This window comes from Sus scrofa, chromosome 4 (genome assembly GCF_000003025.6).
Source record: "Sus scrofa isolate TJ Tabasco breed Duroc chromosome 4, Sscrofa11.1, whole genome shotgun sequence".
Classification (NCBI taxonomy): Eukaryota; Metazoa; Chordata; class Mammalia; order Artiodactyla; family Suidae; genus Sus; species Sus scrofa.
This window is the reverse complement of record NC_010446.5, coordinates 24,628,961-24,647,828: the sequence shown is the minus strand read 5'-3', so window position 1 is coordinate 24,647,828 and position 18,868 is coordinate 24,628,961. Positions and strand designations below refer to the sequence as shown.

General features: G+C 36.4%; 1 long non-coding RNA gene across 1 annotated transcript; it reads left to right on the top strand.

Annotated features, from left to right (window-relative positions):
• LOC106505092 lies at positions 424–11,545 on the top strand. The gene is made up of 3 exons (XR_001299176.2): positions 424–1,140; positions 1,547–1,787; positions 3,017–11,545. It is a non-coding gene; the product is annotated as an uncharacterized LOC106505092 (long non-coding RNA).

Genomic DNA, 18,868 nt, shown 5'->3' with positions numbered 1-18,868 from the left:
TGCTTTGTGGAAAACTGTGGTGATAATGAATAGGGCTCCATCGATGCCCACACCATTATTATGGGACATGTGTTACTACTGTAGTTGCAGTATATTTCAGGCAGGCGTCTCACATTTATCACCCCGTTTTTTAATTGAAAAGGGAAGATCACAGAAAAGAACTTATTTGCACACATACATTTACACAGTAAAGTGTCTACATGTAAACCCATAACGATTTTTTTTTTTTGATTCATTAGGAAAACCAATTTCTTCCCTGACCAGGGCGGAGGTGAGATGCAGAGGGAGTCAGTCATCTCCCCAAAGAGTTTGCCCTTTCATCCTTCCAACCCGCTTTTCGGTGGGCCTGTGCTGCAGTTAAACTATTTTATCAGTGGTAGTTATCCGGAACAGGCCTATTTGTCTTAATTTTGAATCAGTCCCAAATATGTAAATAGGAGGTTTCTTTCAAAACGGAAAACGTGTGTATCTATACATCTAGACCTGGCAGCGCCACACACCACTCAAGGGTTAACATTGCACAAGGGAAGAGTTCTTGCGCCATCTACTGGCCATCATAAGCCTCCCGCTTCTCTTTCATATCTTAAAAGGTACCCTATTTCCCTCATCCCAAGGTGTAGGGGAGCTTCGTCCGGAGACCAGATAGTTTTGCTCTAGTATGCCAATTTCCTAATCTTTTTTGGTTGGTCCTGGCCCAGATCTTACAACTGACGAGTTCCTTAGACTAGATGCCGGATTCAAGATCTGACCTTTTAGGGAATCTGATACCATTTCAGGAAGGGGAGGGCTGCAGCAATAGCCCTGAAATAGATAATTGCAAAGGCTTCCGTCTTCATTTGCATGTCAAAGGGTATCAGGGGGATTAGTGTTTAACTAAAGGGCTCGTTTAAGAGGACTGCCCAATTTGAGTTTGCAGCTCTCCACATTGCCCACAATGATGGCTCCCGTCCCGCACACTACACGATTACCCTGGCCAGATTTTGTCCCCGGGCTCATCGTGGAGCTGCCTGCTCAGGAGAGCAAAGCTATTGCATCTGGAGGGAGTTCTGCTCGGGTAAAGAGGCACAGAGCAAGCGTCTAGAGGCGAATGTGGTGTGTGGGTTCAATCCGCAGGCATAGGATGGATTCTGAGCTCTCCGGGTACGTGGCATTTTGTGTGGGTCTGTGATTCTCCCAGTGAGTGAATGTGTGTGTGTGTGTGTGTGTGTGTGTGTAAGCGCGCGCGCGTGTTACAGGGAAGGGGAAGAGTGTGTGTTTATGGAAATGACAGATAGTGTGATTTTCCATGCGTGGGTGTTTTCCCAAGTGTGTTTGTGCAGTATATATGCGTATGGGTCTGCATGTGTGTATGTTCCTGTTTGAGAGAAAGAAGAGAGAGCGAGAGAAGAGAAAAAGAGATTTCTCTTCCTGGTAGGGAGCATTAGCAAGAGGCAAAAGCTATAGACACCCGACTGACCTCATTAAATTTGGAGAGGTACATTAAGAAACATGTGGTGGAATACTGTTCCTTCCCACCAGCGCTTTCTTTTATTGTCCGCATATGCAGATTCCAAGGGAGTGGGCGACAAGGTTGGGACTAGACGGAGATTGGGAGGATCAACACTGAAAACGTCATTAGCCTGCTCAGCCACCTTGGTGGCAGCTCTGGCACTGATTTCAGTCAAGATGTCAGGGTGTGCTGCTGCTGCTGCTGTTGCCTTTGCTGGATGAACAAGGAGTTAGATGCAAACAGGTCCATGGACTTAATGAGGACACTGGACAAAATCCTCCTTACCAAGTGTGCAGAGGTCAGTTACCTCCACTGATTTCACTTTTTATTCAAGGAAAACAAAAATCTTGGGTGTATGTAATCTATTCAAATATACGCATATATATCCAGGCAGGAGGACTTTGTACCCCAAAACTTTATTTCTCAAAAGTCAGGAGTATTTTTAACAGTAACTATTGTGCAAAAATAGACTTTGACTATGAGGCCATCATGACTATAAGATACCAGTTTCTAATATTCACTGTCAAACATGCTAATCCTATGATTCATTTATCTTTCCCTAAATGAATCCTGCCTATCATTTCAATGTGAAGTTGTTAAAACATTTATCTGGTAGCTTAGAGTACATTGAACAATACTATAGTTTCTCTCATAATAAACCACAAACTATTTTTTACTTGCATTAAGGCTCCTGAGACAGGATGGAAAATCATATTTTACAGATGGGAAAAGTTGAGTTATGAGGAAATGAAGTGGTTTATTCAAGGTCATCACCAAGAGCCCTGACATGTAGTCCAGTACATTTAGCACTAGATCATGCTCTTGCCTCCTCTTCAAGGGAGCATTTCCAAAAGTATCCCAGAAACAACATTATCAGCCAAAATCCTGGGTGAGAAATTCCTCAATTTCTCCAGAAGGAAAAATAGCATCTAAATTTGGGTGGAAGAAATCATCTGTCTCAGCTGATCTGTAGGAAAGCATCACAGTTGTACATAGATTTGTTTAAAACTGTTATAAAAAAGAAGATAGAGAAAAATAGCTAACACAAGAGCAAACATTAAGTACTTACTGTATGCCTGATATTGTATTATATTTACATAGCCTATCATATTCCATCTTTATACAACTTGCTGTGGTAAGTGCTACAATTATCCTTATTTTCTAGCTGAAGACGTTGATATATACAAAAGTTAACTATCTTGCCTTGCCTGAGGTAATATATTTAAAAGGAAATATGAATCTATGGTGTCAAATTCCTGAGTTGATATACTTGCCCATGGATACTTGCCAATATCCTATGCTAGCTCCCAAAGATGTGTATTTTAAAGTATTCTGATAACAACAACAACAAAAGCAGACACAGCATAATTTAAAGGTGATCAAATTATGTATACACACACACTCACACACATGTGTGTGCACACACACACACACAAAAACTTTGAAAATATTGTGCAGTTACTAAAATTTCTCCCCTTTTTTTCCTTAAAAAAAAATCTTATAGCTTATTGATCTTCTCACTTACAGGTCAGGAGGAAAAGTGACTTGGTCAGGATCATCAAGACAATCACAATGATGAAGTACCCTGGAGAGCTCTTCAAAGAGTCTAGATCAGAAATGGACAGGTTTTTTAAACTGGAAGGACCAGATTTCCACTCCTTTACAGTGCCCCCCACCCCCAATACTTACACAATGCAGTGAAGCCTGATCTTAACACAAGGCTTAGTTGGCACTTAGAAGGGAGAAATAAGCACCTTTTCAAAAAAATTGTTTTGTATTAATCAGGTCCTGATATATATTGCATATACTCCACTGTAGCATCACATGGGCAAAATCACTGAAAAAATGGTGAAAATAGAATGAGTATGCTGAGGGAAAAAAAAAACATAAAGACTTCAGAAGAGGTTACCTTTAATTTGAAAAGAATTACATATATTTTTTGACAGAGTCATGAACTTATTGTTTTCCTTAATGCATGTCATAGATATACAGGTTTATATGAAGAACTTACTTTGTTCAAATACAGTATTTATTTTGTTATAGAAGTGTTCCTGCCTGTTAGTGGTGAATGTCCACTGATTGTAGAGATAAACTTTTTAATTAAAAGGCTCAAATTCAAATCTATGGATCCGTTGGTGAGGGGACTAGTTAGAGTAAGATAAAAATGTTAGTGATTTAAAAATAATGAAGCAGGCCGTTTCCTGTTTGTTCACACTTTTTATTTGGCATTTGTTGCCAGGAGAGTAGGGGAAAAAGAAGAGCTCATTTTCGCAGTTTTCTAGTTAAATGTCCATTCTTGGATGCATCATATCTGACCTCCTCAATTTCTGAGAAATAAAACATTTGAATTTAAATGTTGATTCTAGACTAAGGAGGGAATGCTAACTCAACTCTATGTATTTCCATTTGCAATAGCTCCGATTTGGTTGAGGAGAAAAGAAAGAGATCTGATATTCACAATAAAGTAACTTTTCTTTAAGCAATCATATTTAAGAAGATAAATTATCAAGTGAATAAAAGTATCTGTCCTGCTGTTAATCAGGAAACATTGTTGAGAGGAGGAGATGAGCCTGGTGGAAGTGCTACTAAGTGCGCCTTCCTAGGCATTCATTCCTCTCAAGCTCTGACTCCTCTTTCAGTTTAATTAATAGTGAGATTTAACAGGCATTTCAGTCTTTTTATGCTTTAACCCCGTTAAGAAAGTCAAAGTCCAAAGTTTCTATGTCACATAAGGGTAATAATAGTGTATTTTAAACAATGAGAGAACAGAAAAGGCTTAAGACTGAAGGCAGTATCTGTTGTTGTATCCAAACAAATCATACTTCAACTCCAAAAAACCTCTTTTTTGACATGAGCCCCATATATAATAAATTTAGTACATTAGCATTCATTTTTTTAATCGGTGCCTTCTTAAATATAGACAATATAATATATAACATATAAATAGTTTAATATAAATGACATGAGCCCATTTTCCTGAAAGAGGAGAACCATGGTAAATAGTTGGGGGACATGTGGGTAATGACCCTAAGAGAAAAGAGATAAGAATTGAAAGAATATTTAAAGACCTTTCTGTTTTTCTTGAGCTATATTCCACTTTCTTGCTTACCCTGGGCCTTCTGTCACTAAACTTGTCTGTACTTAGAAGTGTGGTGGGGGGAAAAAAAAAAAAGTTAAGCAAAAGATAGTTTTGCTGAACAAACAGGATAATGCAGATCTCTTGTTTTCCTAAATAATAAAGCTGTTTTCCTGACATGATCTAAGTCTCAATTCCCAGTGTAGCAGATCTTTTTATCATCATTTCTTTAGCTCTAATAGGGTGATATTAGCCTGAAATGCGCTTGAGAATACATAAACATTTAGGGAACATAAATCAAATGAGTGGATTTCAAAAGATACCAAATCAATCAACATTACTATCAAAATCCAATGCATATTTGATTTTGTGCCCTGAAGTTAATCTGCCAATAAACTCATTATCTCCTAAAATTTTTGACTTTTTTTATCACCTACATTTCTGCTCATCTTCAAAACTGATTATCATTTCTTGACATAACCGCATATATTCGAATATTCAGAGTTCAGTAAACCATTACCACAGTTATTTTGCAGTTTGCTAGTTAGTCTCTCATATATTAGGTAGTATGTATGAGACCTTCTTTATATTCTGTTTCACTTATCTACTTAAACATCAGTTTTATGAAGTTTTGCTGAGAAACCTGAACCTAGCAGTAAATAATTCTACAACTGAAACTTAATTCTGGAAAGGTGCAAGCTTTAAATAATATTTGATTGTAATCCCAGAAGCCCTAACCAAGCAAGACACCACCCTTGGGTAGAAGGCAAGTACATGTCACCTGTGCTTGGAATTTCCTTTCATTAGATAGTGAAGTAGTTTTGCTGATAATAAAGAAGAATTTGTTAATTTTTTGTAAATATAATTTGTCAGGTTTTTTTCCTAAATAGTTATAAACTAGGGGAAATTAATAATATAACTGTTGGAGGTTTGACAAATTTGTAGGCCATATTCCATATATGTGGATACATGTGCTCGTGTCTGAACCATATTGAAAATATGAATATTCATTACTGTATAATTTGACCCAGTGTTTAATCTTCCCAAATGATTACTGACAACTGTTATTTCATGGTTTTTCAAATTTATCCAGATTTAACAAATATTTAAATATTTCCCAGAATAAGAGTATAGGAAGCCAAACAATATAAGCATCTTTTCTTCAGAGGAAGATAACAGTGACCTTGACTTAGAAGGATCATTTTGGCCATAGAAATAAAGAAAATCAATGCAGCTGATTTTGGTTTGGCTACACATAATCCAATTTGGACTGTAAGTACAAGTAGCTGTCCCATCTGGACAGGGATCAATTTCATCTTTATTCTTTGCATTGCAAGTATCATTTTCATCTCTGTGTTCATTCATTTATTTAAGAAATCATTTTGAGCTCCTATTATCAGGAAACAAAAACAAGATTTACACATTATTCTCAGGGAGCTTACAATGTAATGGAAGGGATAGAATATATTCTCAAATAACAATAATGAATGTCGATATAGTATTACCACTTTAAGAGAGAGGCCTATAAAACACCAAGATTGTGGGAGATTATTTATAGCTGGGGGGAAATTGAGAAACTTCAAGGATATACCTTTGAGCCCATTCTAGAATCATCTGGGGATGTTTGGGAGAAAAATATCTTGGTAGAGAGGCTATTTTCCAGAAATATTGTTAAGTAATGTTAGGAACTCTATAAACATATTTAGGATTTGGTCAATACGGTTAAGCGATAAGGACATGACAAATGAGGCCAGAAACATAAAATTAGCCAAGGAGAAGTGGGACTTGGGAGACAATACGTATCCTTGCAAATATTTTCTATATTTTCTTTCTTTTTAGTAGACTGTAATGATTGGTCAGTTCAAGTAAACCCCCAGTGGCACATTTTTTAGAGCAAATCAATGGATTGCTTCATTCAATAAGCAAATCTATTTTTTTGTTATTTTGTATGCAGTGGTTTATAAAAAGAGTCAGTTTATCCTTCCAAGCTGATTGAAATCACCAGGCATTTATTATAGACATACTAAATAAGGTTGAAGAATTATTAAATAATGTATTTTAATATTAATGAATATGTAGTGAATAAAATACATAATATATACTACTAATATTGATAAATATGGAGTGTTAATAAGTAGGTAGATCTGGATTTGTTTGTCTCTGATTACTTATAGTAATGCTATGAACAAATGCTACATTTTCAAATGCATAGAGAATTTACCCCATTATCCAGTATATGAATACTAGTCTGAATTTTGGAGATTTCACGTCTAGAATGGGGAGTGAATCTAGTGCATGACAAAAGATTTCTCTATAGATAGAACAGCAACAGCGTCTTTTAGAGGGTTAGGCTATCCAACAATTGCAATGTGGTTATCAATTATTTGCCCATTTCAGTTTTTTAGAGTGTGTGTCTCTTGGGACAAAAAGACTCTTGATCCTTCTTTTTCCCGTTTAGCTTTGCCTGTTTCTAATCAAAACAAATAAACAAGCAAAACACCATTAAAGCAAACAAGCAAACAACAATGATAAAATAATCAGCAAACAACTCTTCTTGATTAGAAATCTCAGTGATCATAAAGGAGTGGGGGAAGAAATATGGTGTGTGAAGGCAAATTCTTCCTTTCCAAAGGTAAAACAATAAAATACATGCTTTTCTGTGTCTACAGCAGTGTGCAGTAATGCCTTTTTGATTAAACAAAACAAAACAAAATGTAACAAAAACCTGGGATTGAAAACACCTTTAGGCTTAAAAAACTATCACCTTATAATCACCTCAATTTTTCATCTGTAAAATGGGAATAACTATTTACTTCACAGAGCTTTTGCTAACACTCTCAAGAGGTGTGATGATGACAGAAGTTACCATATATACCCTTATCACTCTGTACCTTTTCATAGTACCTCTAATGGATTGAATAGTGCACCACCCAAAATGATACTTCCAAATCTTGACCCCTGTGAATATGAATGTAACCTTATTTTTAAAAGGAGTCTTTGCAGATGTCACCAAGATAAATCTCTTGAGAAGAGATCATCCTGGATTTAGGGTGGGACCCTAAATCCAAAGGCAAATGTCCATTGGAAAGAGAGAGAGAGATAGACAGAGAGACAGACAGACTTGAGACTCTAAGAGAAATCAATGCAAAAAAGAAGCAAAAATTGGAGTGATTCGGTTTACAAGCCAAGGGAGGCCAAAGAGTGCTGGCAGGCACCAGGGAGAATGGCAGGGAACAGTTTTTCCCTCAGAACCTCTGAAAGGAATCTATCCTGCCAACTTCTTGATTTCAAACTGTAAGAGCTGTCATAAGGCAAAATGTCTGATCTTGCTTCTCTTTCCACCCCCTTCACGAGCTCTTCTTCCTATCCCTACATATAAGTTTTCATTAATATTCCTTTACTTCAAAATGCTGATGCATTCTTATATTGTCACCTCTTTTAGAATGTTTTACATAAATCTCTCAAGCCGCAGCTAGAGCCATAACTGTGTACACTTTGTTCTTACCCTAACATCTCAGACACATTGCAGCTATTATTGTACTCATACTCTTCCATATACTCCTCCCTCCCTAAACTTGCTCCCTCTGATTAAACTTCTCTGTAATCGCTGCCTTTTGCATCCCAACTACTCAGAGTCAAAACCTCATTTTTACACCTCTCTCTTTCTTATGTCTGTGGTGGAGTCAAACACTAATATCTGAAAATACCTCCTTTACATTAGACTTCCCACCTTCCTTTCCATTTTACTGCCATTCTGTGAGCTCAGGTGCTAACTACATCATGGATGTGTTACTGCAAGGATCTCCTAGTTACTCACACTCTCCTCAGGCTTGCAGCTTTTACTTCATTCTGTCATGCACTCAGTATGATCACTTCCTCACTGCACCTACCTTCTCAAACAAAACTTCATGGCTCTCCATTATCATTATCTTCAGGATAAATTGATGGTCTCAAATCTTATAATCAAGCCGCTGTTCATGGATGTTTCCTCCTTCTAGTGAGCAAATTCTGATCAATGCACACTTTGCATTCTGCATCTGAACCTTACTTGGTATTGGTGTGTATTTGCATTCTGCATCTGAACCTTACTTGGTATTGCTCACCTGGATCCTGATACTTGCTTCTTTTTCATTCACCTATCCAAATTCCTAATTTCAATGCTGAGTTCGGGTCTTATTTTCTCCAAACATGTTGTATTTGTCTATTCCAATGACTATAAGCATATATGTATTAAATCTATGTATATTATCTTATGACATTTATACTACTTTTGCTTTGTTATTTACTATTCATGTCTTAATGTATCGAAACATGTTAGGATTTGTTTAAAGTATATCTTTAAAAAGTCCACAATAAACATTTTTTTATACTGTTCACTTTAATACGTGTTTGATGAATGCATAGATTATAACATATTGACTACTTAACTCTGAGTTTAATCTTTGTTTAACTGATGGAAACTTCGAATATGTATGTGTGTAGGTTATATAGACTTATGAGTGAGAGAGAGGGAGGGAGGGAGGAAGAGAGAGAGGAAGAAGAAGGAATGCACATAGTGCAAAGAGCACAGGGAAAGGAAAGAAGGTTTGTGTTCACTAACATTCATTATAATAAAAGGTTTGATAACTAATGCCAGAAAGACTACTCTCTGATTTCTTCCTTGGCTCTGAGACACTCCAATTTCCCATGCAAAAGCAGTTCTAACTGTTTGGCAGATTGTTTGAGCTGGAATTAAATGTGCACAGCTGGTACCATCTGCTGCAAATTCTTTAATTCTTGTTATCTCTTAAACAGCTTTTGGTTTTGTTTTATTCATAATTCATTTACGGAGGATGAGGAAGACCTATTGAAGTCTTACTATTGTTAAATGGGTGTATTGCTGGTTCTCAGATTAGTAAATCATAGTAAACTCTTGTTGATCAATATCACTAAGTATCTACTTTTACTGATGACCAGACTGGTTTGTTATCTAAAATCAAGGTCGGCTTTGGGTTGTCAACTAGATTAATCTCTTAAGATTATGTATTATGATGATAATAATAATTGAAATATTTTTCCTGTGTTGTGCAACTTTATTTTCTCTTCTCACTCATTTTATAGCTGAAATCTAGAACTTTTGAATCATAATTTCCTAGTCAGTAGACAACATCAGAAATCTAGAAGTTGAGACTATTTCCTCTCTTTCCCTCATCTCTTTCTTATTCTGTTTTCTTAATAGCTCTTAAATCCCTGTCTCCCTATGACTCTGGCAATCCCTGACTTTGTGCAGATCCTCCACACTTCACATCCCAGTAAAATTCAGTGCATTCTCTACTGAAGACTTAGAGGGGCCTTTCTTATACATAATTCTGATCATTATACTCTTTTGCTTAAAATTTCCCAATCTCTATGTATTTGCTTCAAGTTGTTTGAAAAACATGTGCATTTTGACCAGTTACTGACGCTCCCTTTTCCTGACTAGCTCCCTTACTTCTATTTCCATTTTGCCTGGAAAACCCCAGAATATACTTCAAATCAAAAATTGGGTGGTTTTTTCCCCTATTTGCAGAATTACTTTCTTATTCTTCTTGGTTTGAGCAAAATGACCTTCTTGTTCTGGTAGGAACTTGTGCATATACTCCTACTGGAACATTTATTATAATATACTGACATTTTTTACCTATTTAGCCTTTGTGTTAAATTTTGTTGTCCTAATGAACAGTGTCTTGTTTTTGCTATTAAACTTCAAATACTAGCCCACTGCCCTTCAATATTAGACATTTGATAAATCATTGAATGGATGAATGAATGATTGGAAAACAAGATCTGTAGTGAAATTAGCGGGAAAGAATTCAATTCATTGTAAGTAGAGGTCCCTTATAAATGAAGGCTCTCTGGTAATGGAAACATGAATACATATTAAAATACAATTTTTTCCTCATTTTATTTTAAACTTTTATCAATTAATTTCATCCTAATAGATTAAAGGTCTTTAGCACCTTTAATCAATGAAAATAAGGGCAGCCAAGGCAGCTACTTGGGCTACTTGGGTCTAAATTTAGTTTAGTATCAACAGAATTCATGCGGATTGGTTCTCTTTACTCACTACTTTGCACAGAAGCAAGCAATTGGCTTTTCCTTTAGTCTGACATTTGTCTGATCTGGCATGGGTAATATATAGTATGCTCATGGCATCTTGCTCAAATGCAGGGAAAAAAATATGAGGAAGCTTGATCAGGGCACTAAATTGTGTAAGTGTCTATTCTGAGTATTTAGGATGACAGAACATGTAAGGAGAAAATATGCAGAAAAATACAGCAGCTTTTCTGGTATTGTAGACCGCATGTTGAAAACCTTACTATTTATGACTTTTTGAGGTGCTTGCTGATAATTCTGCAAAATACTAGAGAGGTGTTATGACAATATTACTGTTTCCTGGCAGATCATTTTGCATGTTGAATGGCTTTCTTTCTGGAAGTTTTCTGTCTTTCTTTGTTGAGTCAGATTTTTCTGTGCCATAAACAAGTGAATTTTTAAGATTTCAATGTCCATCATAATGATCTGATGTCGTACTGAATCAAATGGGATGGAGCAATGTCCCTGCATTTTTAACATGCTTCTTTACAGCAGAGGTTAAAAGAGGATACTGAATTTCACAAAGGTCAGTTTTCTCAGCAAAGGGAATATGTACCCCCTTCAGGTCTACCCATGCATGCTTTTGGTTATTTATTGAATGGAAAAACAAGTGTAAAAAAACTAAACACAAGGAAAAAAAACCTACTGTTCTAATTCATTTAAATGTACCGATTATATAAAAGCAAATGTTTCCTCAATATAAAGTAAAATTGTATCCTTGACATGCTGTCATAATATCTGGAAACCATACTAATCACCTAACACACAGAGAGACCCTGGGGGAGCTGAAGCCGAAAGGGACAGGGGGAAAGAGCATGCTGTTAACTTATTGCTGCTCAAATAAACAGTTTTGCAATAATTACTAGATGATATTTATATAACTTGCATGCAGAAGGATCCTGAAATTGACAATCTTCATATACACAGAAAAGCTGATTATTTAATTCGTCTGTAGACTTTTATTTCCTTTTCCCTTTGTATGGCAAACCAGTTTTTAATTCAGGAATGGTATGCAATCAAAAGCAATTGTTATTACGTTATTTGGAAATATCTCAATATATTAATCTATGATGAAATGAATGAATATCGAATCATAAAAGTACACATTTATAAACATTAAATTTAAATGTTGTACAGCCAGCAACATAGGTCTGTCTGTTCCTCATATTTTTTAAGATCACGTATGCGATTTTGACATGGTGACTTTTCAAAATTGTACACATATCACGTAGAGAACAGTTATTTTTTTCAGGTATTCATAAATCTTGGAAAAAACTTTTCTTGAATCAAAGAATCTTGCAAACATCTGAGAGTATTATTATTTATGTATTGTGCAGGATAAGTATTTTGAATAGAAACTGCTCCAAAAATGTAGTATATACTTCCTATATTTAAAAAAAATTTGTTTTGATGATGCAAACAGTAGGTATAATATCAATTTTTTTTCTTCTTTAATTACATTAAATATCAGGAGTAACAATCGTTTCTATATGATGGAACACAGATCTCTGATACAACTCTTATGCTTTGGTTGACAAGAAGATTGAATTGAAATTGCATCTCAGCTCTCATAACAGTTCAGGGTCTTCTGACTTGCTTATCTTTCACTCTCATTTTGTCCCTGGTTCTGACATGATTTTATTGGGCTTTATTCAGAAATCCCTCTGCTCTGGACTGCATGTGGCTCCTGGCCAACCAGTGTGCATTTGATAGCTTTTGAGAGACTTAAACAGTATTTCCATTTCTTGTTTGTTTTTACTTTTTTTTTTTTCTGTTTGTACATGATTTTAACTTTTTTTTTCTTTTTTTTTGGTTATCACACTTTGATTTCCTTTCTGGTTATTACCATATCTCCTTGCCTGAAGTCTTTATAGAGCTATCTGTCAAAGTTTCTGGATATTCCTTGCCATACTTGGGCACATACCCTAGTTTTGTTCATTGTGATTTACTTTAGATCCTTTATATCTTTAACAGCGTCACAAAGACTGAAAAATTATTTAAGCTGATTTAGCATAGTCGTAAAAATCAAATACTTCCATAAATTATTTTCTGCAAATTTCCAATTTGCCCTGTTTCCTCACTTTACTGTTTATTTATTTTCTTTCATCTTTTTCTTTTTTAATTTTGTAAGTGAACCAGGATTTCTAGATAGCTATAATGAATTCTCACTTGGTATTGGCTCTCAGGTATTAGTTTCTATTATTTAGCCCTGTAAAGAGTAACAATCTCATAATGCATACCGGGTTAAGATAGCAGAAAAAAAAATTGCAAAATGTTTGAGTTCTCTGTTTGAGTTTGACTAAGACTCTTTTCACTTGCATTGAAATCTTTCCTTAAGTTAGGTATTCCCCAGAAGTCTTAAATCAATGAAAAATCCTGAGTCTCAAAGAAGCAGTTTTCCTTTTTCTATAGGTGTGTAGTATTTTGTACAATATAATGCCATTATTCAATAGCAGTCTCATAGTTTCTGGCTATTCTTAGAACACTCCATCACCAACACAACCCACAGCTCCTATTTCTTTTGCCACTATGAAGTCACCCTCCATTGGAATGGATTTTTTGTATATCTTCCAGCTCCCAGTCCCGGAGCTTATACCCAGATAGATCTAGTGTTGAGGGAGGTGGCCAGGTGCTCTCAAAGCATGGTGGCATGTGATTGTGAAGAATCCCTCAGTTCTGGAGTTCCCGTTGTGGCTCAGCTGTTAGCAAACCTGACTAGCATCCATGAGGAGGCAGTTTCGATCCCTGGCCTCATTCAGTGGGTTGAGGATCTGGCGTTGCCATGAGCTGTGGTGTAGGTCACAGACATGGCTCAGATCCTGCATTGCTGTGGCTGTGGCATAGGCTGACGGCTACAGCTCTGAATAGACCTCTAGCCTGGGAACCTCCATATGCCGTGAGTATGGTTCTAAAAGTTAAAAAGACCAGGAAAAAAAAAAAAAAGAATCCCTCAGTTCTTAATCTACTGTACAAACCTCTTTCCCTGGGAGTTCCCATTGTAGCTCAGCAGGATAGGAACCTGACAGTGTCTGTGAGATGTCCATCCTTGCCTAATGAGTTAAGGATCTGATGTTGCTGCAAGCTATAGTGTAGGTTGCAGATGTGGCTCAGATGTGGTAGTGGCATGGCTGTGGCATAGGCCAGCAGCTAACTCTGGTTTGACCCCTAGCCTGGGGAACTCCTATGCCTCAGGTGCAGCCATAAAAACAAAATAAAACATAACAAAAACAAACTCCATTCTCTGATCATCACTACTTACCCCTATGACTGGACTACACTCCTTCCTTTCTTTAAAATAATTTCTTGTAAGTTTCAGAAAATATTCTTTGAAATAAAACAGATGAGTACAAACATATGTATTTGTGTGTATAGATATAATAAATGAATACAAATTGAGTTGCTAGTTGGGGTCATTTATCTGATTTTTATCATCTTTGTAATTCACACTTTGTTGACAGATGGTCACTTCTCATTTCTGTCCCTTCAAGCTGTCTGTCTGTACAACTATCTGGAACAGTTTCTCACCTTCTTCTTTGTTTACTTCTTTATTATGTAGGTGCTTGGAAACCACATAACTAAATTGTGTAATATTATTTCGGTATAATAAGAAATAGGATCCCAGAGAGAAAATGAGAACCACTACTGTGAATACTGTGTGAATTTCAGTGTGTGTAATTTGGAATATTATATCATTACCAAGAACTCTTTTAGGCTCGCTTGCTGACTCCTGTGTCTGTGTTCTCTATTAATGGAATGAATTTGAAAATAGTAGGTTAGTTTACTATCTTACGTTTGTTATTTATACCAAATCTGTGAGGTGATCAAGATGGATATTATTTTCAGGGAGTTTAAATTGCTTGACAAAAGTCACAAAGTAAACTCAATAGACACCTAAAATAAATGAAATTGGAGTTCCTGTTGTTGGTCAGTGATTAATGAACCTGACTAGTATCCATGAGGACAAGGGTTTGATCCCTGGTCTCTCTCAGTGGGTTAAGGAGCCAGCGTTGCTGTGAGTTGTGGTGTAGGTTGCAGACATGGCTCAGATCCCACGTTGCTGTGGCGTGGGCTGGCATCTACAGCTCCAATTCGACCCCTAGCCTACAAACCTCCATATGCCGTGGGTGTAGCCCTAAAAAGCCAAAAAAAAAAAAAAAATGAAATTGTTGCCCTGGCCAGATCTTTTTTTTCTCACAGTCTGCGAGGTTTGCTGTTTAAGGACTATTTGCACCTGCACCCTTCTTGAAAGGACTGTCTTTGGGCATGTCTATTGGACATCTGAAGCCCTTGGGAGTCTGTTCCACCTTCTCCTGGAGGTCCCTTATTGCCAATGCTTTGCTGGTATGGGAGGATAAAATCCCAAATCCGTTGCCTCAAGATGAACAAACTTTAATTTCTCCAGCTATCTCTCAGTGTCCATGAGGTACTGGTTTTAGGACTCACCAGTGGACAACAAATTATGAGGATACTCACGTTGCTAACACGAAATGGTATAGTACAGTTGGTCCCTCTGGATCCACAGGGTTATGTTCAATGGTGGTTTTTGGAAGCCATGAATAGGGAACATTGGATACAGAGGGCTGACTGTAATTTGTATTCCAGTTTCTCTCAAGGGATTAGGCTGAGTTTGGGACTCTCAAGTTGTACCTTGCTTAGCTTTTTTTCTTTCCTTGTTGTATCATGTTGACCCAGCTGGAACTGGAGGCAAAAGGAAGAATATGTACCTATATGTATATTTACCATGATATGTCTCCCATATTTCAAACCAAGTGGAATTAGCTACTATATGTTGAATGATTAAATATAAAGTCCTGTGTTGTTGAATCTCTTTGCATGCTATTGTCAGGATGCTTACTTGGCAGGAGAGCTGGGCCCTCTAGGCTGATTGAAAATGGCTGTTACTATTGTGCAAGAGCCCAGGGTTATAAAACAGAGAGCAGCCCAGCAGCCTGTCTCTGTTTTTAAATAAACATTTTGTTCATCATGTATTTTTTTGATATTAATCTTGATTTATCTATAATATTGCATTAAAATATAATATTTTCAATTACTGAGTTTTCTAGCACCTGAGACTAGTGCCTCACTTGCCTCACCCTCATACAGAGCTTGCTTTCCTGTCCTGCTTCCTCATACCCTTTGCTGGTTTCCAGTGGGAACAGTCCCATTATAACACATTTGATTCCTGAATCTGTGTTCTCTATTTTTTTTCATGTGTGTGTGTGCTTTTTAGGGCAGCACCCATGGCACATGGAAGTTCCCAGGCTAAGGGTCCAATCAGAGCTGTAGCCGCAGGCCTACACCACAGCCACAGCAATGTCAGATCTGAACTGCATCTGTGACCTACACCACAGCTCATGGCAACACTGGATCCTTAAGCCACTGAGTGAGCCCAGGGATAGAACCTGCAACCTCCTGGTTACTAGTCAGATTCGTTTCCAATCTGACATGACGGGAAATCCTATGTTCTCTGTTAATGGACATAGGATATACTTGTCGATTAGTGGACATGGGATATACTTGTCTTGTCTCAAGGTCTATTCTGGGAGGACCTGATCTGAATAACCACAACTTGGATTAAATCAGATTGTGGACTTTTGCCCAGTATTTCTTCTATGACACTATGCCTTGTTAAATACTTCTGCTGTTAATAGTTCCTTAAAAGTATATATCTGATTAAATCTTACAAGAAATAAATTCATCTTTTTGTTCAATTTGCATTAACTGCATTTGCTTCCAGAAAATTCAGTACTTACATTTCTGTCCCCATGAACACCATGTGTTGTACACAGTTGAACGCATGATTGCTTTACATTTTATTGCTAATATTTCTAGATCAGTCATTTCACTGAAAATAAACATTTGCTATTGTATAATCCTAACCATATTAGACAGTATTAGAAACAAAACTGAGCAAATATTATGACCAGTTAAATTATGATACTTTATTTTAGTGTACAAATCAAGGTATGTTTAAAAAACAAATTCATTTATCCTAGCTAAATAAAAATGAAACCCACCATCTCAAAACAAGAGATAGTGTAGTATAGATTTTGTGCCACTTAATAGGAACAAACAAAAACACCAACTCCAGAAGAAATTTGAGATACTTTCCAAGGACTATATCTATTCCTATAATGAGTTGGAGAGAATGAAGTAAAACATGAGTAAGGTATTTTAATTTTGTGGTCATATGACATCAAATAATCAGTGTATATGAAATTTTAATATTTTGTGGGGATGAAATACTGGAGTAAGTTATACACTTTAAATTCAAAAGATCCCATGAGGTTTTCATATCATTTACTCCATACCCAAATGGGAGGACTGCAGTTTTCAGGTGTCCAGAAGGCAGCCAAAGGACCCAGCTTGCCAAGTGCAGGGTGCTTCACCAAGCCCACTAGGGGGAGTTTCAGTATTTGAATGTGGTACCACGGGGCTTGTCATATGCTGAACCGGACCAGCCAGGAAATCTTTACTGGAAATTGTCTGAATCCTCTAAGGCTTGCTCTACTACTACTACTATTATTATTATTATTATTGTACCATTAACTAAGGCTTTTAGTAATTTCTTACTCTTGGAAACTTAATTTACTAATCTCTTTCAAATTAGTTCAGTTGTCTTTTATTTATTAATCTAATACTGAGCCACAACTGATTACTCAATCTTGTTAATCATTTATTTACTCACTTATTAAAGGTTTATTGCATGACTTCTGTGGTTAGACATTGTACTATTACCTGAGAGACTAGCAAATAAATGTTTTTAAGCAAAGATTTTGCCTTCAGAGAATTTACAATTCTGTGGAAGAAAAACAGAAAGAATGAAATGAAATCCAGAAGATTTCAATGGACCATTATTATTGCTATGATAAAAGAGTATAGGGTTCAATGTGGCATATTCCAGAGCATTTTATTCATTTCTCAAAGTCAGAAAAATATCATTAATCTGATACTTAAGTGTGAATGGAATTTAACCATGTAAGTTGGGTGGGTGAATGGGGGGAAGGGTAACATTTGATGAAAGTGAAAATTCTCCATGGTTGGAGCATAGGAATATTTGGAAGGGAAAATGGAGATATCTGTGCATTTTATTTTTTGACGTACTGGTGTCACTCACAGTGTTCATTCAAGCAATCATTGAATTGTTCAGATATTATCTTCAATAATAATTAGATTGCTGAAATAACTCCCTAATCTCCTTAAATTCTGAACAAACAATGGAATTGTAGGTATTGGCAAATACAGATTTGAGATGAAAATCTACAAAATTGGATGGGAAAGGAAAGTCAAGGATAGGGAGGACAATGAAAACAGATAATGAGACAGAAAGCTTTACTATGTCACATAAAAATATGTAACATATTGGGATAAAATAATTGGAGAACTAAGATGGTTGAACTAGATGAAAGAGTTCAATGGATGACGACAACATCTAATGTGTGGCTGTGGAAGCAGTTAGTGGAAGTGGAAAGAAAATAAAGGCTTTTCCTAGTAATGAAGTGACAGAGAAACCAGTTGTTGGAAGGATTGTCCACATAGACTTGGAGTCATTCAGAAATATGGAGAACCTGGAGTAGAGAAGATGGTTTTTATTTTTAAAAAAGGAAAAGGAAGATCGGAGTTGAGAGTGGTATAACAAATGTAAAAATAGAGATGGTATTTGCCAGTGATGCACAGCATCCACAGAAGGGCAGGGCTTTTTATGGGAGCTTGGCAAGATAATGAACATTATGGAAGATATTTTGAAATTAGGAGATCTGATCATGGCTGCATTCTGAAGTACTGATTTATACTGAAGTACCATCTATGGGGAAGCTGCAGTGGAGGAAATGCTTTCAATCTGGGAAGGATTCATAAACTTATCATGACGTACTTTCATATTTTAATTATGTGATTGTATTAAGCTTTAGAAGTATGATTTGATTTTAATACATCCAATCCAAGTATTTGAGGTTTTTAAATTATTGTTTTAGTCAGCAAATACAATTTGATGTGTACCACTTGATAAGACTATTAGGAGTGACTTAATTGTTCATGTGGATTGGAAATATAAAGTTCTTACTGGCAAGTTTTTCATGATGATTAGGTTGGGTAATGAAATTTAAAAAGCATAGCATAATGGATAATTTTGGACAGTACTGATCAGAAAACATGATTTGCTTTATTGATGGAAGGGAATGTATCATGAT